Raw genomic sequence first — 27,901 nt, forward strand, 5'->3', positions numbered from 1 at the left:
CATCTTCTTGCAGACAAGTAGGGAGGAACTCCTATTTTTCCCTGCACTGATGTGCCCTGTCCTCCTCCTTAAGCCGTAGGGTCTGTCTTGTTCAGGATTGGCGCTGTTAGGAATCAGGTGATATCTATTTGTGGCTGTTGCTCCTTAAGTGATGCCAGCAACTCTTTGAGCACAGAGACGGAATTAGCTGGCTTCCCCCCCCCCCTTAGCACCAGTTTGCGATATTTAAAAAGAAACGGATCCATAGATATGCCAGCTCTGTAAAATCCTAACCCACTGTGTCATCTGCGCTCGAGTGTTGGGCATAGAAGTTGAGAGGACACAGGCTCTGGTGATGGTCCGATCACGTCATTCCATGGGACGATAGACACTGTCTGGAGTTCCTGTGCCAAAGATGCTGAAAGTGAAGAATAAAGACTGAACACTGTCCGCATGACCCAGAGGAAGCCACAAGACTGCGTGGTAGAGTGCGACAGGAAAGGGAAGGCATGGTTATTAGATTCTCTTGCCGGGGAACAGTTCCCAAGAAGACAGGCCAGTCCGCTACTGACATGGGATGCTCATGCCCCCAGGACACCAAAGGGCATTAATATTTTTTTAAAGTGACCATCGCTGTCTTTGGAGATAAGAATTACTATCACAAAATCAAACAGGTTAACTGTCTTATAAACAAACACATTAATTTTTTGCGACAGGAGGATTGGAGTATAGTTCATGCTGGGTGAGTGTATTACCAGTGAGGTATATTGCCAGACTTTGTTTTACATTAAAACAACAAAAAACAAAACCTGAGACAGGTGTCATTAAGTTGCTGAAGAAGAAGTCTTTGGACTTGAAACCTCTAAATTCAACCTCTCATAGGTGTGCAGGCCTGCACCATCAGGCTGGCTACAAATGTATTTTTCAGACTTCTGGAGGCTGGGAGTCTAAGGTGCCAAGGTGCCAGCTTTCTGGCTCCTATCAGAGTTTTCTTACTGTTCTCATTTGGTAGAAGGATTAAGACAGGGTCATACCTATTTCAGTTAGTATTAATACCATGCATGATGCACCCACCTTCATGGCTTATAACCTCTTCAGCCCCCACACCTCATACCATCATACCGTGACTCGGAACCCTCATATATGAAGTTGGGGAGGGGAGGATGACACAATGAGGGTGTCCCAACAGAAGTTTTCTTGGAAGTTGGTGGCTTCCTCAGAATCATCAGGGGAAAAAGAGTGAACTGGAGCTTTTTTTGTTTTATTTTGTTTTGTTGTTTTCTGAAAGTTGGTTTTTGGGGATAAAATCAGAACATAAAATTGGCATCCTTTAAAAAAATCAATTTTTAATAACTTCACATTTAAGACTGTAGATTTCCCTCCTGTATACATTTCCTTGCTGTGAGCCCAGTTTAACGGTGCTCTGAAGCTTTAAAAACAGTCAGCTTCTGGATGAAAATGCTCATTTTTTTCCCCTTGGCGTTCTGACAATCCTTTTCTTCTCATGGCCCGAGGCTCCAGCACCGTGGCCAGAGGAAGGATCCAGAAGCAAGGCTGCGGTAAGGAAGATTGAAAGATGGCGAGATTTCATTTAAACACGAGGTTGGGAGGTTCCTTGACAGTTTTCCTGACCTGTAAGCAGGATGAAAAGGTAGCCAGCTCTCCGAGCTTCCTGTGGGACTTTGGATCTTGAATGCTTTCCAGAGGTTCCTGTGATGAAATCTGCTATTGGACTTTCCCCCGGAAGCAAAGCCATGTCTGCTTGCCACAGACGGAGCGACAACAGCACAGAGAAAGGATTCCATCCAGGTCCAGGGTGACAAGCCAATGGATGTATTGGACTTCCAGGAACTTGGGTGACCCAAAGCCAAAAAGTCGTCCCGTGGTGTAGACGGACAGAAGCTGCCACACTGAAGAATCCCAACCTTACCTGTCTTCCATCTGTTTCAGGTGGTGAGAGGAACCTGGGCTGTGGGTTTGACTTTCTCCATCCCTCTGAGAGAATAACAACATCATTACCATTCCTATAGGTATAACTGCAGTGTTCTCTGTCTCATGACTATTACGGCAGATCAAGGACCCGTAGGTCACTACAGCACTTCTGCTTCACAAAGACCCATGGTCATGTCACATCCAGGGGAAACAGGTCAACGATCACAAAGGCTCAGTTCTCACTCTGTTGCTTCTGGGAGGTGGTGGAGCTTTAGGAGATAGAAGCATCCCTGAGGGTGGTATGAGACCTTGGCATTTCCTGTCTCTCTCTTTGCTTCCTGGCTACCATGAAGTGAATAGGCCTGCCACACTGCCTGTTGCCACACTATGTGTTCCCTCAGCACAGACACACAGACACATAAGCAGTAAGGCCAAGCGACTGGGGACTAAAACCCGTGAGCCAGAATCAACCTTCCCTTCTTATGTGTGGATTGTTTCAGGCAATCTCTCATAGAGATGGAAAGTTGGTCCTCACACTTCCAGAAAGACGGAAGTCCCAGCTGTTTAAGGCACATTAGGAATCAGCCAGAGGTTACAAATGGGCAGCATTGGTGGAGAACAAGGTCTGGCATGGTCTGCCTGTCGGAATCCGTGGGCTGATGGTTCTCTGCAGACGCAGTTCACATAGACACTCAGCTCTCTAGTAACAACACATGGAGAGACTGACATGCAGTTAATTAAATCCTCAGTCACGTAAGATGTGAACAGGCATGCCATAGACAACGCGGTAATGAAGAAGGTAAACACTCTGAACTCACTCACAGCAGATGCCCACCCTTTGTGGTGGAACTGCAGGTGTGTGACACCACACCCAGCCCTGGGTTACTCCCAAACAGCTTTAGAGGGATATGACCTACAGGACATGCTAAGAGCCCATAGAAAGTGTGTAGCTTACCAGATTCCAGGTTAGCCAGAGCTGTACACATGCATTGTTGTAGCCGCTTTCAGCAGCCGGTTGTAGAATGTGTTCATTGCCCGTGATGAAACTCTGTACCCATGAATCATCACCTCACAGATTACGCTCTCAGTTCCCTCCATCAATCACCACCGATCTAACTTCTGTTGCTCTAGATTTCCATACTCCAGACATTTGAGTGGAGTCATGCAGCATTTACCATTTTGTGCCTGACCTTTTTCTTTGCATAATGTCCTCAAAGTTCATCCTTGGTGTGGTATTATGTGCCTTTTCAATGCTGCATAATATTCCAGAATTCCGTAGTACCAACTGCATCTATGTTTGGGGGATTTGTCTCCTTTAACTATGATTGCTGCTTTTGGTTGTCATTAATGGTGCTGTGAGGAATTTGTGTGTCTTCTTTTAGTTCCCTTAGATGAAGCTGCTGGTTACTCTGTTTAGCCATTAAAGGTGCTGTCAGGCTTGCCATTACAACAATGGTTTTTTGTTTGTTTGTTTGTTTTTTGTTTTTTGTTTGTTTGTTTTTTGTTTTTCGGAACAGGGTTTCTCTGTATAGCCCTGGCTGTCCTGGAATTCACTTTGTAGACCAGGCTGGCCTCGAACTCAGAAACCTGCCTGCCTCTGCCTCCTGAGTGCTGGGCGCCACCATGCCCGGCTCAACAATGTATTTTTAAAGTAATTTTACATGCATGAATGCATAAAGTATACATATGTGTGCATGTGTGTGTAAGTGTGCACATGTTTGCACATGTGGGGCCAGAGGCATGAGTGTCTTTCCCAGTTACTTTCCACATTATTTCCTTGAGACAGGATCTCTCACTGAAACGGGAACTCACTGATTGGCTAGGTGGGCTAGCCAATAAACTTCAGGGATCCACCTGCCTTCCCTCGTCCCTATGGTGGTGGGGTTACAAACCTGAACCACCCTGCCTGGATTTATGTGGTTGCTAGGGATTTGAACTCAGGTCTTCCTGCTTTTGTGGCAAGCGCCTTACTCACTTAGCCATCTCTCCTTAGTGCTTTTATATGGTTTTATTGTAAAAGAGAAAAAAAATAGGGAGAATGACCTTTGAACTCTCGTTATCCGTCTTACTGCTTTCAGAGGGTGATGATCAAATGCTGTGATGAACAGCCTCCATAGTTTCCATCCTCCTGCCCAATCAGAAGGAGGCAACAGATGCAGGAAGTATTTTCATGGGCAACACAAAGCAAGCAAGGAGGAGAAATTCCTACCTAATCACATCTTCAAGGAATGTTGAGCATGCTAGAAGCTTATGGTAGTCATGACTTTCTATGGCCGTGTTTGCTCCCTGACAATGGAAACACAGCAACATTATGTTTTGAAACAGTTCAGAAATAACTGCCCCAAGGACCCTAAATGTAAATCTCCACATTAAGCCGCCCCCCCCTTCCTTTGCCTCTTGAATCATTTATTTAAGTGGCAATAATAAAAGGTGTCAGCAGTTCAGTCGCGAGCTCTGGGACATTTCCTAGTGCTGATCTTTAAGTATTCCGTGCTGACACGTGAGCTGTTCCTACCATTTCCTATGAGATACGGCGTGACTGAGGGGTCAGGCATGCTAATGATAAAATTACCATTTACTTTTTACCTGGTAGAGCCAGCGCCTGACATTATAAATGTAGGAAACCTTTCACCCGCAGCTCTTCTGCTCTGTGGGGGAATATCTCACTGGCAACGGGATCACAGCACAGCAGACGTAGAAAGCATCATGTCTAGTTCCTCCTCCCCTTTGGAGTTTCTTAGAGGGCTCTTCTTCCTCTCATTCAGTCTGAGAGCATACCTGTCCTTTGTGGAATGGGCTGGGCTGGGGTAGGAACTAAGCCTGCTTCTGTCATGTCGGCTTCATGTTGGCACTTACTTATAAGACCAATTTGTAAATAATAATTAAGACCCGAGAAGTCTGCCCACTTGCTTAGTGTCTTTATTCAGCTTGAGATTTCACATCTAACAGTCATCAAACATCATAAACCTTCACTCCTGAGAACTCATTGGAGATGAGTCCCAGTAAGGAGATAAAAAAATTTTGACCACTTGCAGCATATTCAAATGAAAGCTGGTGCTAATGAAATTATTCTTATGTAATTAGATATATTAAGTAATGTCCCAGGTTGGCTCCATGCCATGGTTGGACTGCTAATTTTTATTCTTTCCAGGCACAGAGCTATTTCTCTCTGAAGATTTGTGCCACAATAGCCCCAGAAGCTGGCTGAGTCTGGAAGCAGAGAGATTCTAGAAACACCCTGGCATCCCCTTTAAGACAACCATGTTCTCTGTTTGCCCTTACCCTGTAAGCTGGAGGTTTGGGACAGAGAATACAAGAAAGACCTTGCCTTGCAACCTCAGGGCAAACCCAGCAAGTTGGCAGGTCAACTTCAGCCTGAGTGAATCCACAGTCACTTCTAGGCTCAGCAGATCTCATCCCCTTGTGTACGTTTATGACTAGTTAGTCCCAATCCAGGGGACCAGAATCACAATACAAGGCCCATTTCCCCTTGACAAAGTGCTCAGTCACACACTCCATCCTTGACTTTCCTCCCCTTCTCTAGGTCCTGTGCTATACAGAATGAGAAGTTTTATGCCCAGTATTCCTAAGGAATGACCTGCATGGCTCACACGTACGGGAATGGAGAAGGCAGGAGGCAGAGAAGCCTTAGTCTCCCTTCATAGTCTTCCATTTGTTTCACTTAGATAAAATACAATGCATGAAACAATAGAGAACTCTCCCTTCACCCTTGATGACAGCCCTACCCTATTAGAGCGGGAAGACAGGCTGCCATAGACGCTGCTTTCCTTTTTCTTATTTCTTCCATACCTGCTGTGTTGAGACCAACATTCCCCTCTGGTTCTTGTGTGTTGGACACAGTTGAGGTCATGTATTGCAAGTCCTTCCTCACTTAGAAGCAGAAGTGCCAAGTGACAGGAGAAGGAGATATTCTCAATCTTGGTAACGATGTTTCAGGAAACAGACTTTCTTCCAAAGAGTAGTGTGTGTATGTGTGTGTGTGTGTGTGTGTGTGTGTGTGTGTGTGTGTGTGTGTGTATTAGAGAGACATTACAGTTCTGACATCTTAAGTTGCCGGCACAGCGTCAGCAGCATCTGAAAGAGCTCTTTCAAGATGAGGGCTTCCAATGTTGAACTTGGAATTAAATGTGGTTCTGCCTCCTTGCCACCAGGGGAAGGGTACCGGGATAAATCTGGGTGTGAGACTTAGCACATTGCAAAGATCAACAAACTTGAACAAAATTCCTGGTTCTCATCAACCAGTCGTTCCTGACCCTGCCATTCCAAAGGCTAATGCATTTTGTAGAGACTGCAAAGGCAGTCTTCTTTGGGGATGTAGTCAGCTCTGCCGCAGAAGCTATTTATTGATTCTTCAGGTTCGGACCTAACATAAATCATGCAAAAAGGCAAAGGCAGGCTGCTCAGAGTCCCCACAGCAGGAGCAGGGGAGCAGGTTTTCTTTCCACAGTGTCACTCATGCTGAAACATTTCTGAAAATTAATCAATAGTCAAATAACTCATGTGACAGATGGATCATTCTGGTACAGACCAATGTCTCTAAGATGTCACACAATGGAAACACTGGCTACGCACAATGTATTCTATTTGACATTAGTCAAGCTTTTACTGATCCCTTCCCACTTCATTCATCTTTTTCCATTGGTCTCTGGAGACCTGTCACCACATTAAGGTACTCACCTTCTTCTATAGTTTTATAATAGAAAGTAAAGTTGTTCATTCTCAATCAGTTGAAAAAAATTATATTAGTCTATACTAGAAAGGATTTTTATAGATCATACAATACCCACTGTAATTATAATTTGATTTTCTTTTAGTTCTTTTGTCTTTGAAAGTTTTCAGTGAAGATTTGAATCTTGAGAAATTTATCTTCTAGAATAGGCTATTATCTACTTTACCCATCTGTATAATATTTCTCTTATAGTTCCATGTACATTGAGTATGTCTGTGGAAGCTCATACCCTGTCTTAGTGTTCTATTGCTTTGAAGAGACACCATGACCAAGGCAATGCTTATAGAAGAAAGTATTTAACTGGGGACTTGCTTACACTTTCAGAGGCTTAGTCCATTATTATCATGGCAGGAGGTCTGATGTTATGTGGGCAGGCTGCAGCAGTAGCTGAGGGGTGTACACCTGATCATAGCAGGCAGGGAGACTGGGCCTGGTATGGACTTTTGAAACCTCAAAGTTCATCCCCATTGATACACTTTTTCCAACAAGACTACATCTCCTAATCCTTCTAATCCTTTCAAACAAGTCCATTTCCTGCTGACTAAGCATTCAAATATATTTGCCAATGGGGGTCATTTTCATTCAAGCCATCACAGAGCCATTCTTTTACTACAGATCTTGGGGAGATGGGTCATAGTTCAAATCCTATGCATGCTTTTTGCTAGTTGTATGGCTTAAGCAGGCTTCTCCCCAACTCCCCCTCCCCACCCGATATTTCTATTCAGGCATAAAAAGGAATCAGAGAAGAATCTGTTAGCGTGTCCATGAGGGTCCATGAAATGAACTGTATGTGGCTTTATGTGACACAATTTGGGAAAGCACTCTGTTGTCATTGGCTGGGAAGACAAACTGGAATAACTGGTGACCAGTGCTAAGGGAGACCTCTGACTTGTGCTTTGATTTCTGTGCAGGAAGGAAACATCGAAAAGAGAAGAGACACGTTTCCTGCATAGAAGAGAGGCCAATCCCAGTCACTGTTGGCAGAGGTAAAGGGACAGTAGTGCCATATTGTGCTGAGATAGATACTGTGTTGATATCTAATGAGGTAGATACTTGGTGTGTTGCCTATAGAAAACTCTCTCAGGCTGGAGAGATGGTTCAGTGGTTAAGAGCACTGACTGCTCTTCCAGAGATCCTGAGTTCAAATCCCAGCAACCACATGGTGGCTCACACCATCTATAATGGGATCTGATGCCCTCTTCTGGTGTGTCTGAAGACAGCGACAGTGTACTTATGTATAATAAATAGATAAATCTTAAAGAAGAAGAAGAAGAAGAAGAAGAAGAAGAAGAAGAAGAAGAAGAAGAAGAAGAAGAAGAAGAAGAAGAAGAAAAGAAAACCCTCTCAGAACCCAGAATGTCCATCTTCCTCCCAAGAAACCGAAGGCTGGCCTTCTGCCCACATACCTGACTTGGTCAGAGTGCAGAGTACCTACCCTCTGCTCTGAGGCTGGGGTTCTCCTACTTCAGCACGCTCTACAGTCACTGAAGGCTGCTGACTCAACCTCCCCAGGAATTCCCGAATCAGAAATAGGTCTGAGGTGTTCTGGTGTTTGCCTAAGAATGAGAAGCAGAACAACTCCCCACCCACTCCTCCACCCCCATGCCCCAACCCCCTGCCTCCCTCTCCCACCATTAGCTCATGTGATTATATAAGCTCCAGCAGCTCCAGCAGACAAGCAGGTGACACGAAGATCCAATGACACGTCTCTGGTCTTGTGTCAAAAGACCTGAAAACCAAGAAAGTGCCACCCCAGGGTATGAAGCCAAAGGATTAGGACCAGAATCTGAGGCTGAAGGAAGTGGGAGGCCAATGTCCCTGGATGAAGATTGGCAGGTAGAAAAAAAAATCATTTCTTATTCTTGTGTTGCATTCAGGTCTTCTATGGATACGGTTAGGACCACCACCTTGGGGAAGAGCAGTCTACATTATCTATCCTGAGGACTCAAATGTTAGATAACCATTGTGGTGTGGAAATGAAGTGCCCCTCCCCCACCAAAAGCTCATGTATTGAGGGCTTGATCCCAGGTAATGGATCCAGTTATTGAGAACTGATTAGACGTCCAGGGCCCTGCCCTAACTAACAATGTCAATAATGAGACAGATGCACAGTCTGGAGGAATAGCAGACATTTGTCAAGGTGGAACCTAGTTAGGAGAAGTAGCTCCCACAGATGTCCTTGCTGTCTGGTGGTCCCTTCCTCTGTCTCACTTTGCTTCCTGGTTGCCACCAAGTAGTGTGCTTACAAACAGGAGCTATGCAGAGTTCTCACTGGCACAGGTGAAAATCCCAAAGGAGAAGAAAATCCTAAGGACTCCAGCCACAGCCATTAAGTACCAAGCTGCTTAAAATGGCATTCCCTTTATTGTAATGGGATGTGTGAAGTTCCAGCCGGCACTTGCAGTTTAGATCCCATTCCTGAGGGACTCCCACTCAGGGCCTTTTTGTGGGATTTATTCTGAGCCTTTCCTTGCTTCTGAACTCTTGAAACTGTTAGGTAAATACAAGTCTGTGCTCCGAGATGAGGTTCTATCTCCTCTAACTCGACGAGTCACTTGTCAGCTCTGACATAGCCTAATGTTCCCCGGTGCTGCGGCAGTACCCTGCACTGTCTTGTTCCTCATCCCCTGTGTCCCCTGCCTGCTTACTGTGTATGTTTTCATGTGACATGGCTGAGCCATTGTTTTAGTTACTTTTCTGTTGCTGTGATAAAACACCATGACCAAGACAACTTCTAAAAGGAAGCATTTGTTTGGGGGTTTATGGCTTCAGACGGTTAGAGTTCATGATGGTAGAACAAAGGCATGGTGATAGGAACAGCTGAGGATTTACATCTTGATCTGCAAGTAGGAGGCAGAGAAAAAAGACACATTTGGACCAGTATTACTTTGGAACCTCAAAGCCTACCCTCCCACCAGTGATAAGCTTCCTGATGCTTCCCCAACAGTTCCACCAACTGTGGACCAAGTATTCAAATATATGGGCTTATGGGGGGAGCATTCTCACTCGAACACCACAGCCGTAAACATTCAGGATACGAGCAAATGATTTATATGTATGGTATGTGTATGTATGTACATGTCTGCCTGTATATGTATGTGTGTCTCTGTGTGTGTGTGTGTTATATTTATTCATGAGAATATGTGTGTGCTAATGCATTTGAATGTCTATGAAGACACGAGGGCAATGTCGGGTGTCTTTGTCTATTGCTTCTCGCCTTTTTTTTTTTTTTTTTTTTTGAGTTAGAGTCTCTCACTGACCCTAGAACAGTGGTTCCCAACCTGTGGGTCATGAACCCTTCGAGGGTCAAAGGACCCTTTCACAGCGGTCACCTAAGACCACTTGAAAATACAGGTATTTATGTTATAATTCACAGCAGTAACAAAATTAGAGTTATGAAGTAGCAATGAAAACAATTTTATGGTTGGGAAGTCATCATAACATGAGGGATTATGTTAAATGGTTGCAGTGTTAGGAAGGTCGAGAACCATTGACCTACAGCTTGCTGTTTTGGTTGATAGGATTGTTCATAAGCAGCGGACCCACTGCCTAGTGATCCAGCTCCCAGCTCCTTTCCACGTGTGGGTTTTTGAGATGGAGTCTTCTTACATTGCCCAGGGTAGGTTCAAATTCCTAGGTTCAAGCAACTCTCTTGCCTCAGGAGATTAGAGTCTGCGCTACTGGATCCAGCCTCTAAATTATTTATTTTCTCATGATGAAGCACATTGATATGAAATAAAAAGTCACTAGATTGTGTCTATATGAGGTTTAAAATCCTAAATATGGTCTCTGAGGTTTTTTTTTGTCAGTTTTAAAGCTTGAGGGGTTTTGCTGTTGTTTTTTATTAATATGGAAATTGCTTCTTCTATAATACTAAGAAAAAAAGGCAGGGTATAAAATCTAACTTGCCTAAAATATGTATTACAAACGATCGTTTCAAAACATTGAGTCAATGCTGGTCATCTCCAGTATTGGTATCCTTGATTTTTAAAACTATTTTAAAAATTCCTCTTTCCAATATTTTCCAAACATAATGGTATCAGGAAAATGTAAACTTACTTTTTATCACAGTTAGGATATGAACAGAGAGGAAGACATGCTTAAAGGGTCGAGGGTGAAGAGAGAGGGAAAGGAGGAGAGGAGTGTATGTGTACGTGTGTGTGTGTGTGTGTGTGTGTGTGTGTGTGTGTGCTTGTGTGCTTGTGAAGACAATAAGAAGAGACACATTTTTGTCTAAATCCCTGGTATGCAGTAAGACTGTGCACTCTAACGGTGGCTTCTGACCTTAAGGAGAATGGTACTCAACTGTAAGACTATGAAAAGATTGCTCATATACAGTTAGTTTCCCAGCATGCTTTAGAGTGAGGTCAGGAGAGACAATGGCTGCTTCTTAACCATTGTATTGAAACTTGTAAGTAATTTGCGTATTGATAAATGAGTCACTAGGTGGCAAAGCTCCAATATTTTAGAAAAAAATTTTCCCTTCTCTCTGCTTCTCTTATTTGTCTGGAGTCCTCTTGAATCAGTCAAGGGGATGTGAAGCCTAGCCCCTGTAGACCAGGATGTCCCTTTGTCCCCATGGCAAGTCCAGCAGTATCTTGAATTAGGCCATGAATATGCATAGAGAAGGACAGGGGGAATGGCTTCCCAGTCTGTAATGACTGAATTACAATTTCCAAATGGAATGAGTTAGATAGTTATTATCAGTGTAATTATTCATAAATGTGCCTAATTATTCATAATTATTCAGAAGCGTATTACTTCCCCGATTGCCGAGAGTGATCCTCGAGCTCAGTTACAATTGGGTTCTGGTCACAGGACTCTCTTCTCCTTCCAACTCAGTGAGTCCCGGATCTTCTTGAAATAGCTTTAGGAGCCCTTCGTGTCATTGAGCCCTTTAAATACACATAGCAAATCTGCTGTTTGAAACCCCCATGGCTTCAAAGCCCCCATTGTCTTTTCCCCTTCTTTCCAGTCCCACACTCCTCTTATTTGGGTTCTGTCTGTTCCTTTGAGGGCCCACAGTAAGGCTGTTGTTTAATTAGGACTCTTGTTGTCATTCCTGTGTTTGATATCTTAATAACACTGGTGATCGCACATAGGAAAACAGGCCAAGAAGAACGGACCCTCATGCCTGGGGAGACAGGTCCCCCTGAGGCTGGGCCATCCCACTAGATCAGCTGTTGGAGCCTCTTGTAAATCAGACATCAGCGACCACGGCAGGTGGGGGAAAGGGCTTTCTACTACTTAGCAGGCTGCAGTTTGTAGCCTGTATACATACACCATGCTACAAAGGGCCATTCTGAAACAGCTTTAGAAAACATTTCCTGTTCTGTCTGAAGTTCACTGTGTTCTCAACGTGGATGTACCTAGGATGTGGGCTCGCTCTTGTGTGAAGCCTCACCAATGCGCAGGATTCAGTGATTGAGCTCAATTTCTTTCTTTCTTTTTTTCCCCCCTTCTCCCTGGAAAACATTACAGCAATTACCATATTGTGGGGCGGCATTATGAAGTGAAAATTAGCATATAGATTAGTTCTGGGGGGCAGGGAGGAGAGGTGTGTTAAGATCTTCCTAATCATGTATAGTTATGCTACACAGCGCTCTGGGCCGAACTCTTTCAGGTCCTGGTCTGACTAGCGTGTGTGTGTGTGTGTGCGTGTGTGTGTGTGTGTGTGTGTGTGCGCGCGCGTGCGCACACACGTGCACACACACTCATATGTGAACATATGGGTGAGTCTTAGTGGACAATTTCTAGGGGGAAACAAAGGCAAGTTGGCTCTCATCATGCAGATACACACCTAAGAAATGGGCAACAGAAGTTGAAGACTTGTTTCCTGTGTATACCCGCTCCCCTTCCCAGTATAGCACTCCTGATTTGGTTCTAGAGATCTGCTTTAACAAGAATCACAAGAATCACTCCTTTCAGGTTTTGCATTTGGTCCAAGAAAGGAAGAAGGTTCAAGTTTTACTGACTGGGTAAACAGGGACAGGGTAGAGCCTAGAACTAAGACTGTTTGGCTTCTCTTTTCTTTATCTTACAAATTTGTCAACAAGATAGTAGGCAAAAAGGAGAGGACTCCTTCCCTGCCTTGTACAGAAGGCAGGGCGCATAGACTTATTGAAAAAGGTGTTTGAGATTCTCTACAGGTTTGCAAGCAATCACTCACTTGGTCTAGTATCCATGAGTTCCTCATATCTACACAGCACTGTGTGTGGAGCTAAGTGTAAACTATAGCCCTAGTCATCAAAGACCCCGTGGAGAATCTTTTGAAGGACTAATGCAGATCATAGCTCTCATGGCTGTAGGAATGAGTTCAGAGAAGGAGGAAGAGGAGGAAGAGGAGGAAGAGGAGGAAGAGGAGGAAGAGGAGGAAGAGGAGGAAGAGGAGGAAGAGGAGGAAGAGGAGGAAGAGGAGGAGAAGGATTGTAACAGTCAGGACAACTTCTATTGAATTTGGAGGTTGTCTGGTCATAAGAGTAAGATCTCCCCTTGAGCACAAGTATTTTTGAGAACATTTCCAAGTGTTCCAAAAGTGACTGAACATCTATGATGGTGCATGGCAAGGTTCAAAGGTCAAAAGCACTGGGGAATAGGTGGCTTTGTCTTGGAAGCCAGTCTCACAGAATAGAGAGGCTCTCTCAGGGTGGGGGGTAGAAGATAAGGCTAGGAGGGTCAGCAGTGCCTAAGGTTAAAACATTATCTTGGCCTTAATCATCTTTGAAAACGGATCAAGCAAGGCAACAAGCTGGGTAGAACGCTTGCTACACCAGCCTGATTTGCTGAGTTCAAGTCCCTGAACCGATGTAAAGGCACAAGGAGAGAGCCAACTCCACAAAGTTGTCCTCTGGCTTCCATACACACCCTGTGGTACATGCACCCCCATTGTGGTCATGCATAAGAATAGGAACATAATAAAATTCATCTAACGGTAAGTGTAGTAAGTGAGATTAACTTTTTTTTTTAAAAATACACAATATACAACTTCTTGGATATAGTTGGCTTTTTGTGCGCTTTGATTAACTCATTAAATTTGAAATGACTTCTTAATTAGATACAAAATTCTGAACTCAGGGCCAGGGTTAAGCATGTAACTTTCCTTGTGGCACATCTGTCACTAAATTTATCGGTATGTACAAAAGCCATGTTTTGGTCAAATAAATACGATTTCTTTTTAAAGAATAAACCATGTCCATTTTTATGGTCACTTTCTAAGCTTTGGTCACTTTCTCAGATAGGGTCACATTCTCTGCTAGGTTTGAATATGCTTGGCCCATGGGAAGTAGCGCTATTAGGAGGTGTGGCCTTGTTGGAGAAGGTGTGTCCCTGTGGGGGTGGGCTTTAAGGCTTAAGCTCCACCCAGTACAGATATGAGTCTCCTCTTGGCTGCCTTCAGATTAGGATGTAGAACTTATAGCTTTTCCGGCACTATGTTTCTAGCCATGATGATAATGGACTGAACCCCTGAAATGGTAAGCCAGTCCTGATTGGATGTTTTCCTTTATTAGAGTTGCCATGTTTATGGTGTCTCTTCACAGGAATGAAAACCCTAAGATAGTCACCTTATAAGGACATGGTTTCACAGTTAGCAGCCTGTGATTGGCTGAAGCTTGCCTGTCCTATGATTAGCAGAGGTTCAAGTATCTATTTTAAGAATGTACTCCTGCCTAACTGGCAGTGTTAAGATGTACTTCCCAGGTATGGAAGCAGCTTTGAGGCAAACTTATCTATTTAGCTTCTGTTCTTGTCACCTCCATAGCATGTAGATCCTTGCATTAGTCAACATGGGTGTGGCTGAATTGTGACACCAGAGAGTAGCCCTAACCTGGTAGGATGGATAGTTTAGGAGGAAGAGAAAGTGGGGAACTGTCTGTGAGACAGGCATCATGGGAAGGAATATGGCATAGTCTCTTTGAGCCTCATTTTGATGATATGACAAGGTAAAGATGATAACTCACATGTTGCTTGTATGAAAGGGGCAGATAAGTTCTGTTTGTGAGCATCCAATAAAGCGCCTCATACTAAAGTCTTCCCGTAGCTGTAGTTGGTACTGTGCATGCATCGTAGATCCTGTATTTGGGTCATGACCTTTTCGGTGGGAACAATGGATGCTCGGACATACTAATGGGTGGAAAAACCAACATATCTCTTGTGATTTGTTTGCAACTGGAATCAGAGAAGCTCAACAGCAGGATGCATGCTTTTCCTTCTGGTATCCTGTAGTCATTGAGATCGATGGTTTAAGGACAGATAGCCTTCAGTACATGAAGGAAAACAGGATGAAACTGCCCCCAACATCCCTTTAATTGAAATGAAGGCTGTTTTGGGGAGGGGGAGGGGCAGACTAGCCTTCTTTTAAAAATTTATTTATTTATTTATTTATTTATTTATTTATTTATTTATTTATTTAATGTATATAACCACACTGTCCTTGACACAGCAGAGGAGGGCATCAGATCCAATTACAAATAGTTGTGTGCCACCACGTGATTGCTGGGAACTCATGACCTCTGGAAGAGCATCCAGTGCTCTTAGCTGCTAAGACATCTCTCCATCCCAATAGACTGTTCTTAACCAGATGGAAGATCTCTGTAGGACTCAATAATCCTGGGAGGCGGCAGGGAGAGTCGTGGTGAAGTATTTCTGTGGGTGTAGGTAAAGCTCAGCCATTGCGGTGTGGAATGTGTGTCTGGAGTCTCCTAGTTTGCTCTGCACCCACAGGGAGGGTTTTCCAAAGGTCTAGAACTTTATCTAAACCGTCCCGTTCATTCTTCATCTTTTACTAATGGGTCTCTACATCCCCATAGTTCAGATTCACACACACACACACACACACACACACACACACACACACACATACACACACACATGCTCGCATGCACTCATGCACGGGGTGGGGCTCCTTACATTTTCTTGGCAACATTGTTAATGAGTTGTGTAGTACCTGATGCTGGGGGGGGGGCAGTGTCCTTTTAGAAAAACTTAATGATATGTCCTTACTGCAACCCCACACTCAATTCAAGTGACAATCAAACACAGAAAATAAGATTTGAAGATCCGATTCACACATCCCAATTTAGTCTGTTGTCCCCAAACTGTTATCAATTTGGAGGGATAACCCACTGATACGTTTCTGGGCATCTCTATACCTTCACATGAGTATCTGATGTTAACAAGCGTTCGTGGAGTGGCTGTCTCTTTTGACTTTTTTTTTTCTCCATCAATGCAATTTTTGGCAGGTACTTTCACAGAGCTAGTGACTGGCTAAGAGTCAGAATTAAGAAATAGAGAAAGTGGGACTTCAAACTATTGCTGTTTGAATGAGTTCAGAGCCTAAAATTCTATGTGTATCTTTAGTTAGTCTGTTACTTCTTTCCTAGCATCTGATTTCAATATCTTCACTGTTCAAAAGACTCTCAGCGTGTCTGTCTGTCTGTCTGTCTCTCCTTGTCTTCCTCATCCTTTACCTTCACTGAGATAAATTGAACTTTATATAATTCTGCCATTTTCTTAAAAAAAAAAAAACAAAAAACCAGTACTTGCTTAATACCCTACCACCAACAGCCTTCACTCATCCCTGGACTGGAAAGGCAGGTTGTAATTCTGTCTCTGGTTTGCAAGATTCCCTACTAAACTGAACCCCTTAAGCTATGTTCTTGCAGACTGGGACATTAGCAAGATCTCTCGATTGAATTACCGAATTGCATTCCACCAAGGATTCAGTTTGTAGAGTACTTAACATTGAACTACATGAGGAGGCACAGGAGTAATGGGTCTTTTCAGGAGTATCAGCCCCCACCTTTTTTTTTTCCCTTCAGTAAATCAAAGGCAATACCACAAGACTTTCCATGATATGGCGTGAATGGAGTTAAAAGAATAGAGGGGCTGGCAATCGCCCCCCAAATTAAAGCATTTCTGCCATCTCCTGGAGCTTATTCTTTTCCTTGTAGCCGTTAATATGAATAATTTACAAATCTGGGAGTTTTTCCCATGCTTTGAAACTTTTGGGGAGGGGGTGAAGGGGTATAGATTTCAAAGTTTTCTTGCTCTGAAAGCCAAAGGAGGACAAATTATCTACCTTGTTTCTTCCTTCTGGGAGGGGCCTCTTTTCGAGAGGGGGTAGTTTCTGATGTAATTCCACGCAACTGGGTGCTTTGCCCTCCAGCCTGGGCATTGAGCTTGTGGGTCCCTCCTAGCTGTGGCACAGCCTGTGGTGCCAGTCGAGCCTGCCTATGTGTCACAGACTTGGACACTAGTCGGAGGTACTATAGTAGTTACAAGGTGCAGCCTACCAGAAAGAACTCAGATCGCTGTGGACATCCTCCTTGAAGGGGATATTGGAACCCTATCTCCCATGTCCACTCCTGCATGCCACACACTGCTGCATGCTCCCGCCAGGATGTCCATGACAGAGGAGTCCTGTGATCATGGCTAAAAACCCCGAAACTGTGAGCCCAACCAAGCCTTTAATCCTCCTCCTCCTCCTCTTTCTCCTCCTTCTGAGACAAGGCAGCATGTACCCCAGGCTGACCTCTAGCCAGCCGTGTAGCCAAGGACGAACTTCAACTCCTAATCTTCCTGCTTCCATCTCCTGAATATGAGAATACAGGGGTATGCCACATGCCCAGTGTGATGGTTTGTGTATGCTTGGCCCAGGGAGTGGCACTAATAGGGGGGTGTGGCCTTGTTGGAGTAGGTGGGTCACTGTGGTGTGGGCTTTAAGACTCTCATTCTAGCTGCCTGGAAGCCAGTCTTCTCCTAGCAGCCTTAGATGAAGATGTAGAGCTCTCAGCTCCTCCTGCACCATGCCTGCCTGGATGCTGCCATGCTCCTGCCTTGATGATAATGGACTGAATCTCTGAACCTGTAAGCCAGCCCCAATTAAATGTTGTCCTTCTAAGAGTTGCCTTGGTCATGGTGTCTGTTCACAGCAGTAAAACCCTAACTAAGACAACCTAGTTTGTGTGGTTGTGGCAATTAAACCCAGGGATTTGTACACAGTACAGGCACTATCAACTGAGCTACATCCCAGTTTCTCTTTGCTCTGGCAGTAGTTGATTATCTCAAGCATTTTTTTCCCCTCAGTAGTAGAAAAGTTGACTAATATTCTCAGATGGCTCCAGAGGCAACACCGTTGCACCCGAGTGACCTCACGCCGCTGGGAGTTTGAACTAGAGATTTCTTTCTCTTCTCATCTGAAATTTGCTTCCTTGGTGGTTCTGAATCTAGGAACCTTGCCCGTGTTTTTCATAATTTCCAGTCCAATGTTGATTTCCCAGAAAATGTCTGAAAACACTACTAATTTACACGTTTAATTACATTTTCTTCATGTGAGGGAACATTGAGAGAAAGTAGAGAAAAGGGGGAAACTTTGAAGGCTATACAACTTGGGAATTAAATCTTAGCAACTTTCTTTTGAGTCGTTGACTACCTCCTGTCCCTAGCATAGTGGTACATGCACAAGCTTGTACGTGTGGAAAAAGATTATAGTCTTGTACACAAAAGCAACAAACAAACAAACAACACAAGGCAGCTTGTTGCAGGCACCCGCCTTTGTGACAACTATCTAGAACACACCCCACATATGCATGCAGGTATACATGCACACACCACACATAGATATACACCACACACACACACACACACACACACACATCACGCACACATGGTCCTCTGTTCTTCCCTGCATGAGCGAGTGAGGCTGGTTTCTTGTGTCTATCTTTTAGAGACCCTTCCAGCAAAACAAGATCAGGCTGAGAATTTTCCCAGGAAGGGCTGCATGAAGCTATTTTTAATGATACCAACTAACAGTGTTCTTTCTCTTGAATTGGTTTAAACTTGCCTCCTAGCTAGTCTTGGGGAACAAGCTGAAGTGAATGAGAGTACCTAAAATTAATAGGAACTACAAGGGTTAATCTAAAGTTCTAGATAGCCGTGTGTGTGTGAGTGTGTGTGTGTGTGTGAGTGTGTGTGTGTGTGTGTATATGTGTATGTGATGTGTGATGTGTGTGTGATGTGCGATGTGTGTGTGATGTGTGTGCATGCGTGTGTGTGTGTAATGTATGTGTGAGTGTGTGTGTATGTGCACGTGTGTGTGTATGTGTGTGTGAGTGTATGTGTATGTGCGTGTGTGTGTGATACGTGTGTGTATGTGTGTGTGTGAGTGTGAATGTGTGTGTGTGTGAGTGTGAATGTGTGTGTGTGTGTGTGTGAATGTGTGTGTGTGTGTGTGTGTGTGATGTGTGTGTGTGCGTGTGTGTGATGTGTTCAGGCAGCCTCCTTCAGATGGAGAAGGGATTCCTGGGCCTCATCAGCCATCAGCAGGCCAACAGGAATCTTTATCAGCCATTTCCCAACTCTCATAGCCAGCCTGCCAAAATGCAGTTTGGGGCTGGGCAGGCCTGGGGTGGACATGGCGCTTAGTTTTCTAGCTTGACTATGTAACCAAGGATCCTCTCCTCCCCCTCCCCCCCACCACACTCTGAATTCAATGGTCTTCATCCAGAAACACGATGGGGACAAGGAAGCATACCCAAAACCCACAGCATTTTTCAAAATGCAGATAAAGGAGCCATCATACTTAGGGGATTGTTGGCGATTCAATACTTTTCTGTCACATGCAGTGATATTGACATGGTAGTGTTAACTGCTTAAAAATCCTTAAAGTTCTTTTAAAACTTTTTGTTGTTGTTGTTGTTGTTAATCATTTTGGGGCATGGGGTCTTGAACTCTTCCTGAAGCTCCTGAGAAGAGGTGATGTGCTTGCTTGGACATTCTGCTCTGGGTGAGTCTGGTCCTGAGGGCAGAGGCAAATCTACCATAGACACCCTGGGCATTCAAACTGCCTCTGTGCAAATGGTATTTTTCCTTAGGGTGCTCAAGTGTTGGTAAGGGTAGGACACAGTGACTTGTTTCTGGGTGAACACCTAGTAGGACAGCAGCTGGTGTTTCCTTAGGGGTGACGTGGCTGGGCCACATGTCCTCCTAGAGGAGACAATTCCTGAGGGAAAATGAGTTTCCACCAACCGGGAGGCTATTTCCATCATCCATCATTTATAATGAATATTTCATGACCAGTTAACTCGCAGTCTGTTGGCCTTCTAATAAAGAAGATATTATAATCAATAAAATACATTTATTGCCCTCATTTTAAAGTCTTAATTAAGGACCCGTCCCTCATGGACACCCTTTTGACAATACCATCAACAGTGTAAACAAAGAGGCACAGAAGCCTTTATCTGCAAAAGGGGCAACTTTCTCTATTATGTGAGCTCATTAAGTATGGCTTTTTGATTTGCTTGGAAATCCATGCAGTAATTAGCTTGCTATGGGAATGATAAAAAATATAATTCAGTAAGAAAAAAAATATGAAAACCGTTCAGTCGTTGAGAAGTCTGCAGGGAGCACGTTATGGACAGCATGGTTCCTACATTTGAGGAACTCAGAAATGTCTGTGCTGCAACTTCAGTGTCAGAAAAGAGATGCGTATTGCCGGGACAGAGGGGAAATGACTCGGTTCCAACTCCCTAAGTAGAAATAGAGTTTAGAACGATCAGGACTAGCTTCAACAGGCATCACACACAGAGCCTGCGTCAGTTAAGAAGAAAGATGACTCTGAGTAACATGGCCTGAGCTGATTTTGCCACTATGCTAACGTTTTGGCATTCTTAAGTCCTTACGGAAGAACCACTATGATATCATGGGGCCTTGAGACTGTAGGGGACCGCAGCTCCCCCAAATGTGGACCCTCGTTGACTAACATGTGGTTCTGTGACTCCAGACTGTATTTCTGTAAAGGATGTGTTTATTTGTTTTGTATGTGAGGGTGTGCATGTGTGCGCATGCCACGGCACATGTGTAGAAGTCACAGGATGACTTTTAGGAGTTCTCTTTCCACATTGGGACAGCTCAGACTGAATTCAGCTTGTCAGGTTTGGTAGCAAGTGTTTCACGCGTTTAGCCATCGCACTAGCCCACGATTCTATTTTAAAGCCAAAGTTCTCATTCTCTTTTATTTTCATTATTTGATCTCTTATTCAATAAGAGAAAGAAAGAGATCATCCTGCCCAGAAAAATTGCAGGTTAAAATTAAAATCTTTTTTTCTATGTATCATCGCAAGTCTATCAAGGTATAAATGAAGAATATTTTTTAGAATATGTTAAAATTGAGTTGATTTTGGTTACTTTGGCAATAAAACCATGTAGTAAGGTCAAACCTACTAAAATCCTGACAATGTTCAGAATTCTAATTGTGTTGTATAGAAGTTTTCTTTGATTCTGTCAAATTCATTGTGGGAGTCATCCATATGACATTTTAGTAATGCATCCTGTGAATATAAAATGCAAGAGTGGAATATTAAATAGAGGTAATCCAGACCGGGTAATTCTGAAAAGTAGCATGATTCATTGCTAATCCTTGCTTCCTAAAAAGAATAACCAACGGGCTGGGTTTTATTGCCATTTTTACTCACTGGTGTCTTGTTTATCAAAGTTTAATAAAAAGACAAAAAAAAAAAGAATGAAAGAAAGAAAGAAAAGAATAGTATTAGAGGGACTGTGAGGACATTTTAAGAACAAGAAAGACACACCTGGATATTCTTGTTTTTGCACTGTTAACTTAGTTTTGATGAATAAAATAGACAATAAACTAAGGCCAACGACTGCCAAATGACCTTCGGTTTTCCCTGACATTAAATGGTGGAAGATAAGCAGACTTGCGCCATCTGGTGGTCCCATCTGGTGCTGCACAACTGAGTGGCGAATTCTGTTGTTGCTTACATCATTCTGGGATTCCTTTAAAAACTAATTATCTCTCCGTCAAAGAGATCTATGTTATTACTGCAAGTAATACTCACCAGATAGTACTATTCTGTTTGGAGATTAAAGTATAATATTTAAAGTTAAAATATTGTGTGTCATGGGCAGACACTATGAATGATATACTCTGTTATGCTTGCCGACAGGAGTCAAGCATGGCTGTCCATGAGAGGCTCCGCCCGTCAGCTGACTCAGACAGATGCAGACTCCCACAGCTAAACAGTGGATGGAGCTTGGGGACTCTTATGGTAAACTAGGAGGAAGAATTGCAGCCCCTAAGAGGATAGAGATGCCATAGGAAGACCAACAGAGTCAACTAACCTGGGCCCTTGGGGGCTCTCAGAGTCTGAAACCCCAACCAAAGAACTGGACCTGGGCTGGACCTGGGCCTCCCTGCACACATGTAGCAGATGTGTAGCTTGGTCTTCACGTGGGTCTCGAACTATTGGAGTGGGGGGCTATCCCCAAATCTGTTGCCTGTACGTGGGATAAGTTCTTCTAGCTGGGCTGCCTTGCCTGGCCCCAGTGGGAGAGGATGCGTCTAGCCTCCCAGAGATTGATGTACCCTGGTAGTACCCATCCACTCAGAGGAGAATGAGATGGGGGGGGGGTAGGGGGCAGGATTGCAAGAGACCGGGAGGCAGACAGTGAGCAGGATGTGAAGTAAATAAGTTAAATAACTATAATGATGATAATAAAAAAAATCAGAAAGATCTTTATGGCTCCTAAAGTGCTTCATGTCTCCTATAGAGCCATACACCTTTGCCATCGACTGTTACTAATAACTTTAAACTATATCCAGAAACCACTAAAATTGTTGTGTAAATAAAACAATGTCAAGTTCAGCTTTAGAATAGTGAGAGGACATCTGTCTATTAAGACACCAGGAATTTTCATTTCTGTCAACTTCTGACTCCCCCTTTTAAAATACTGATTTCTAAGTAACTTAACACAACAAAAAGCCCTGCTTATTCAACACTCATCTAATCTGTCTGGCAGGCCACATCAGCAGTTGGCACACTAATTTTTTTTGTATTTATTTTATTTATAGGAGTACACTGTAGCTGTCTTCAGACACACCAGAAGAGGGCATCAGATCCCACTACAGATGGTTGTGAGCCACCATGTGGTTGCTGGGATTTGAATTCAGGACCTCTGGAAGAGCAGTCGGTGCTCTTCCCTACTGAGCCATCTCTCCAGCCCCACTAATTTTTGTAGGTATCCTTGCCTTTCTCAAGTCTAGATTGGTGGACCCTGATATGACCATTATGTGTGCCATGGCAGGTCCTTCCTACAGCTTTAGCTCAAGAACCTGCTTTTACAGTATTGTTGAACACACCTTTCTGCCATTAGGAGTCTGGGCTACCACACCTGGCTCCCTGGGATCTACTTTTAACTCTAACTTCAAGCGGAAAGTGAGTTTGGTAAACAACAGAGCTTTTCTTTGCCCTCCTGGTGACCAAGGCTCTGCATTGAGTCAATGAGATCAGAGAGGAGAGGACACCAGACTGGACAGGGAGTGAGGACACGTGCCCTGATGGGAAGGCTGGGAACCACAGTGACTGTTCTAGTGAGGAAAGTTGTCACACAGCTTGTGGAATGACTTAATAAAGGGATCCAAACTCCTGAGAGAGCAGACCTAATCATAGTTTGAGCAAAGGCCCAAGAACACCTACTTGGTGGCTAGTCAAGAGCAAGAAGGACACATTCACATGAAAGCAGCAAAAGGCACGTGTCCTTGTCATACGGTGGAGCATCTTTTGGGTATATGCCCAGGGGTGGTATAGCTGGGTCTTCAGGTAGAACTATTTCCAAATTTCTGAGGAACCAGCAGACTGATTTCCAAAGTGGTTGTATCAACTTGCAACCCGACCAGCAATGGAGGGGTGTTCCTCTTTCTCCACATCCTTGTCAGCATACACTGTTACTTGAGTTTTTGATCTTAGCCATTCTGATTGGTGTAAAGAACCTCAGGGTCATTTTGATTTGCATGTCCCTGATGAGTAAGGGTGGTGAACTTTTCTTTAGATGCTTCTTGGCCAGTAAAGATTCCTCAGTTGAGAATTCTCTGTTTAGCTCTCTACCCCATTTTTAAAATAGGGTTATTTGGCTCTCTGAAGTCTAACTTCTTGATTTCTTTGTATATTTTGAATATTAGCCCTCTATAGGATGTAGGATTGGTAAAGATCTTTTCCCAATCTGTGGGTTGCCATTTTGTCCTATTGACAGTGTTGTTTGCCTTACAAAAGCTTTTCAGGTTTTTAAGGTCCCATTTGTCAATTGTTGATCTTAGAGCTTGAGCCATTAGTGTTCTGTTTAGAAAAATTTGCCCTGTGCCAATGTGTTTAAGGGTATTTCTCACTAATCTGTAAACAATCCAGATGTCTCTCATCTGAAGAATGGATACAGAAAATGTGGTACGTTTACACAATGGAATCCTATCAGCTATTAAACACAAAGACATCACGAATTTTGCAGGCAAATATGCAACTAGAAAATACCATTCTGAGTGAGGTAACCCAGACCCAAGAGGACACACATGGTATGTACTCACGGACAAGTGGATATTAGACAAAAATCTCAGACTACCCATGATCCAACTCACAGATCATATGAACCTATGAAGTAGGAAGCGCCAAGTGAGGATGATTCAGTCCCACTTAGAAGGGGGAACAAAATAATCACAGAAAGCAGAGGGAGGGACCTGGGTGGGAGATGGAGGGAGAGAAAAAAGGGGCAAAATCAGATGTGGGGAGGGGTAGACAGGAGAGAAGCCCACCAGGGCTTCTCCCGGAGAATGAATAGAAATATGCAGCAATGTGGGGTGGGGAACAGGGGAACCACAAGAAAGTCCCAGATGCCAGGGATGTGGGAGGTTCCCAGGACCCAATGGGGATAACAATAGCCAAGATGCCCAACAGCAGGGAGATAGAACCTGAAGGGATCACCTCCAGTGGATAGACATACCCCCAGCTGAGTGATGGGGCCACACACCCATTTACAAAATTTTAACCCAGAATCGGTCCTGTCTAAAGGAAATGCATGGACAAAATATGGAGCAGAAACTGAAGGAAAGGCCATCCAGAGACTGCTCCACCTATGGATCCATCCCATGTAGACACCAAATCCGGACACTATTGCTGATGTCAAGATGTGCTTACGGACAGGAGCTTGGCATGGCTTTCCCCTGAAAGGTTCTGCTAGCACCTAATTAAGACAGATGCAGATACTTATAGCCAACCATTGGACTGAGCCCAGGGACCCCCAAAGACGGAAGGGACTGAAGGGGATTGCAACCTCATAGGAAGAACAACAGTATTAACTAACCAGACCCCTCAAAACTGCGAGGAACTAAACCACCAACCAAAGAATATACATGGGCTGGTGTGTGGTCCCTGCTACAAATGTAGCAGAGGACTGCCTTGTCTGGCCTCAGGGGGAGGGGATGAGCTTGGTCCTGTAGTGGGCTTGATGCCCCAGGGAAGAGGGATGGATGCCGGAGGGGTGAGGTGGGAGTGGGTGAGTGGGTGAGTAGGTGAGAGCACCCTCTTAGAGGCAATGGGGAGGAAGGATGTGTGTGGAGGGTTCATGGAGGGGGGAACCATGAAGGGGGAACAACATGCATTTCTTGTCAAAACAGATGAGGTATTATCAGTTGTTCCATAGTGAGGGAACATAACAGCCCTTAAGCCTCTTGTATACCTTCTGTGAGTTATTCTCAGAAATGTGTTCAAAGCCATATATAGTTCTCCCTAATATTTTTGGGTGATAAATAGTGCCTCCCTATTCATTGAATGATGTCTCAATTCCCAGAGCTTCAGAATATCACCTGGTTTGGAGAGGAGGGTCCTATTTCTAGTACAGTTAGTTAAAATCAGGTCACTCAGGTAAGAGGTAAGCCTTAATTGAACATAATTGATGTCTTTATTAAAATCTGAATACAAAGTCGCGCTCATGTGGAAAACATCTATGAGCACCATGGCAGAGATTGGGGTGGTATATCCTGAAGCCAAGGGATATATGCTGAGGATTGCAGCATGCTACCACAAGTAGAAGAAACATGAAACTGATTTGTTTTTTAGGAGGAACTAATCTAGTGGGCACATTGATCTCAGTCGGGCATCCTTCAGAAATGTGAGATGATGCATTCTTTTTGTCTAAACCATCTAGTTTGTACGTTGTTATTGCAACCTGGGAAACACTATTCTATGTCTTACAGGTCTCAAGATTGTCTGTGCTAGTTAGTTTTAACTGTCAACTTGATGCAACCTAGAGTCACCTGGGTAAGAAGTCTTCATGAGAAATTACCTACATTAGCTTGGCCTATCAGCCTGTCTATGGGGGAATGCCTTGATATAGAAAAGATGAAGCCTACTGTGGGTAGCATCATTCCCTAGGCAGAGAAGTCCTGAACTGTACAAGACAGGAGAAAGCTAGATTCAGCCAAGTTGGTTCATTGGGCACAGATCTGCTCAGACCTGGACTCTGGGTCCTTGTCAGTACCTCCGGAGTTGGCAAAAACAGAGAAGGAGGTGCGCTGGCAGGTTTCTGTTTCTCTGGGCTATATTTCTCTGTGCTTTAAGCCAAGCCAGTCCCGCAACGAAGTAGCTTAGCAGCATGTGCAATTATCTGCCATAGCCTGGCCTCTGTCTTCTCATTTGTTAAACAAGAAAGCAGATCTATAGGCCCCTTCCAGCCCTTTATGTCCATCATCCAAGGAAATGCTTTTTTCTTAAAAGAACATTAAAAAGAAAGAAAGAAAGAAAAAGCCTCTAGCTTGTCAAAGTGTTAGAACATACTTAAGCTGTCTTTATAGTATGGATCAAAAAAGAAAAAAAGTCAAAAAGCTGTTGTCTCTTGGGAAGCTTTATAACCCCAACTTCTTAGCAGTAGCTGCAGTTTAATATTGTTATGGCACTTCCTAATGAGGATGGCCTAATTTAGGAGGGCGCACATCATGATGATCACTTACAAAGATCACTGATTTGAGAAATGGTTCCAATCTTAATGGGAGCTGAGAATGAAGGCTGACTGACTGCTCTCGCCTGGGCTGGGAGCGTCGATGTTTGCTCTGCTAATTGTACTTAATTTACTGTGAAGTTACTGATTTATTTATTTTTCTTTCTTTACCCAGAGCCTCCTGTGGCCATGAGGGCTGGTCCTATTGGGCCATGCACTGAACTTGGAGGCCTTGTTACTCTTATGCTGTGCCAGACTCTGTAGTGAAGGCTGAAGTTTCCTTTAATTTCCTGAAAAAGGTGCATTTCCCTCAACTCTCTCCTCCACTCTCCATATCGCTGGGTTGGCCTGTAGATAATTTTACCCACTGGGTGTGGAGACGGATGAGCTGGCAGTCGTGCCAGTAGTTATCAAAAACAAGACTAGATTGTCATTCTTCTGGAGAGTTCTAGAGTGGCTCACACTGAGGCTCAGTGGAAAGTTGGGATAGTAAGGACGAAGGTCAATCACTACAGTGAGAAGAAATAAAACAATTTGTGTATGTATGTACATATACACACACAAACATACATATGTGTATATGTGTATGTGTATGTGTGTGTGTATGTGTATGTGTATGTGTATGTGTATGTGTATGTGTATGTGTATGTGTATGTATATGTATATGTATATGTATATGTATATGTATATGTATATGTAAGAAATCCATTGTGCTTATGCAAGGCCTAGCAGAGGAGGATGTGTATTATCCAGGGCTCTATCTATCTATCTATCTATTATCTATCTATCCACCTACTTACCTACCTACCTCTCTTTGTGTCTATCTCTATCATCTATCTATGTATCTTTGTATCTATCTATCTATCTATCTATCTATCATCTATCTATCCATCCATCCATCCATCCATCCTGGTAGTCTGGGCCCTCTAGAGGGCCCTGACTGGTATCCTATCTTCTCTTTCCCTGCACTTTCCTACTTCACACTGGGAGATGACGTCTGAGGCTGCATGGGTTCTAAGTCAGCTATAGTGAGGAAAGATGACATCTGCATTGCCTACACAGGTTATTCTGGACTCTGCCCCCCCCCCCCCCGAACATTTGGTCATACTGAGTCCTACTCAACCTTTAACTTTTAGATGCCTTTCCCAGTCAAAACCATCACTGGAATAGAAAGGGAAGCAGAGCAGTGTTATGTGAGAAAGACCCTGCCTGTTGGAATGTACCAGCATCATGTGGTATTCGGTTTTGGTCTCAATGGGCTGTCTTAATGAAGGTTGAGCACGACCATGCCCTGGAAGCTCATCCTCCCCCCCCGCCCCCCTTCATATAGTGGTACATAAAGAAATCATGTGCAGGAAGTCTATGAAGTTTAACAAAACTTGAGGAAGTGACTGGATCTATGCATTGTAGTCACAGTTGCAACTGTTTGATATGTGTTATGTGACATTAGCCTACTTCAGGTCT

This window comes from Mus pahari, chromosome 16 (assembly GCF_900095145.1).
Source record: "Mus pahari chromosome 16, PAHARI_EIJ_v1.1, whole genome shotgun sequence".
Taxonomy (NCBI): domain Eukaryota; kingdom Metazoa; phylum Chordata; class Mammalia; order Rodentia; family Muridae; genus Mus; species Mus pahari.